The 2,417-nt window shown below is 46.0% G+C and overlaps 1 pseudogene; it reads left to right on the top strand.

The window, feature by feature from the left end:
• Window positions 1-980: 980 nt before the first annotated feature.
• LOC147894159 (putative aquaporin TIP1-1 pseudogene) lies at window positions 981-1,687 on the top strand (annotated as a pseudogene).
• The last annotated feature ends 730 nt before the right edge of the window (window positions 1,688-2,417 follow it).

The raw sequence follows: 2,417 nt of genomic DNA, 5'->3' as shown, positions 1-2,417 counted from the left end.
GCACTTTATCTTTCCAAGGAGCCACTCAACTTTACGCCGAAAGCTGAGCAAAAGTGCCAAAAAAAGTTCAAAAACCTCCAAGCTTATAAAATTGGAGATAGAATTTAGAGGTTTTTACACAATTTATACTCGCCAAAGTTTTCACACAATTTATACTTATATTTGTTTTGTTTTTTAGGTCAACATCGAATATTTGTTTTGTTTTTTAGGTCAACATCGAGATGCTTCGGAAACTGGTTTTCCGTGAACAAACAATAAGAAGTTCGAGCATTCTAGTTTCTTTTGGGGTGGGGAGGTGGGCTCTGATGACCATTTCTTGGCGTCTGTTCGTCGATTTCGCTGGACATTGTCCTGATTTCTGCTTCTGAAAGAAGCCGAGGGCCGACGGTGTCACTGGTCAGTTCGTTTTATCATTTTGTATACGCAACTTTTCGGGAAAAAGAGAGAAGGGACAGCTTTTCAGAAAGACGGAGTAAGACCGAATTCAGGTGATGTACGTTTCGAGAGTACGTTAGATGTGTAGGGTGGGCGATGTTAATCCAACTTATCCAAGTTCAAATTCCGCAGATGTAGAGTACTTTATATCCGAAAGCGAGCAGTAGGAATCAGAAAAGTCTAAAAACATAATTTTTGGAGGTGTCTCGACTCTCGACTCGCAGCTTTCCAGCATGCCATTTTGTGAACCGTTTCGAGACTTGCTGCACCACAAATATGTGTGACTTAGAATCATTGCACTCTTTCAAACTTATTGGTGAAAATTGGAGGAGTGGCAGCTTTTTGGAGTGTGGAGTGTGGGCATGTGCCTCCCACTGAGCGGATGCTGGCATGACAGCTACGGGCAACGCTGATGGTGCTTGCGGAGGACTCTGGAGACAAGCCCAACGATTGATACAAGTTTGGCGGCACTGGGGAGCTCGGCCGGAGAGGACGGATGCTAGAGATTCTTCTTTGTCCATACAATCTGACTCCAATCTCCAATTATGCCCACAAGTTTACAACGTCGATTGTATCAAATGTGCGTGCCCGGCGGCGGGCATTGCAACCCAGCCGTCACATTTGGTCTTCTGTTTGGAGGCCCGGCGCATTACCCTTATAAATTTCTAAAAGGCATCCTTTACTGGTTAGCTGGAGCTGCAGTGGCCTGCTTGCTGCTGGCAGCGGTAACCGACGGTGCCGTAAGTACTCATGAGCCTTTAAGATACTCCCCGTGTGCATTGAAAGTATGGCACTATCTTGAACTTCCTAGGAGCTCATTTTGAGACTTTCATTTTTTTTTTTTTTTTTTAAAACTCCTACTGCTACATTTCTGAGATTTCCCGTTTCTAGATGGTTGGCGAACCAATTTACGGAGCAATCATCCTGGAAATTGTGATTACTTTCGGCTTGGTATACACAGTCTATGCCACAGCAGCTGACACTAGAGCTAAGGGAAACGTGGGGATCATCGCCCCTCTTGCCATAATTTGGCTTTATTGTGGCTGCCAACATTCTGTTTGCCGGAGCTTTTGATGGAGGTTCCATGAATCCTGCTCGCTCATTCGGCCCTGCCTTGGTAAGCTGGGACTGGACGAACCACTGGGTGTACTGGGTCGGCCCACTCGTCGGAGGAGCGCTGGTCGGTATTGTGTATGAACTCCTCCTGATCATGGGTCCAGAGCCCACGCATCAACCCATCCCCGATTACTAAGCCGGTTGGTCAACATACTGGGCACAAAGAGGATGAAGCGACTGAATTTGTGAGGAGGCAGCTGGCGCAGTACTGGTTTTTGGTCATTGTTTCGTTTTAGCGGGCTTCAGGTAGTGTAGCTGGTCGCAGGCAGCCCTTGTCACGGGCGAGGCGTGTTCGTATCGTCCCGTTCTGGACAGGACGTTGATCGACAGTGTGATGTGATGTGCATCATGCGCAGCGAGAATCACTGGATGGGGTATGGTGGATGTACCGATTCCCAGACAGGACCGTCTGTACCGCGTCTAGAATAATCGAAGAGAAATGCTGGACACCATTTTGTATGCGAGTGCTCGTACCCGTATATACATTGCCGTTGAATAAATGATGCAATTCTTCTTCTTTTTTTTCAAATAGAACTGTTTTAAGGGAGCTATAGTTTGTGAGCATGTGGGGGACTTGTTAAAGATGGTACATAACCAAGTATATTGCCTCTAATAAAGTATGGATGCGTCCCATAAATATCCCTCTAAGAAATATTCCTCTCTATCTTTTCATGTCAAAAATTTCAAAAGCATAATCTCCAAGACTCTCCCCCCCCCCTCCCACGCCAACTACGAGGGGGCACGCCTAGGTTGACATGTAGGAGGTTTCCTTGAGGGAAGTTGCACAGGTAGCCACTATAGGTAAGACTTAAGAACTTACAACTTCTAGAGTGATCTTTCAGCTCACCAAGACAAAGTATAGTTTA

The sequence above is a fragment of the Dipteris shenzhenensis genome, chromosome 14 (assembly GCF_047967505.1).
Source record: "Dipteris shenzhenensis isolate YYH24624 ecotype China chromosome 14, Dip_SZ_1.0, whole genome shotgun sequence".
Taxonomy (NCBI): domain Eukaryota; kingdom Viridiplantae; phylum Streptophyta; class Polypodiopsida; order Gleicheniales; family Dipteridaceae; genus Dipteris; species Dipteris shenzhenensis.
This window is presented reverse-complemented; position numbering and strand designations above follow the sequence as displayed.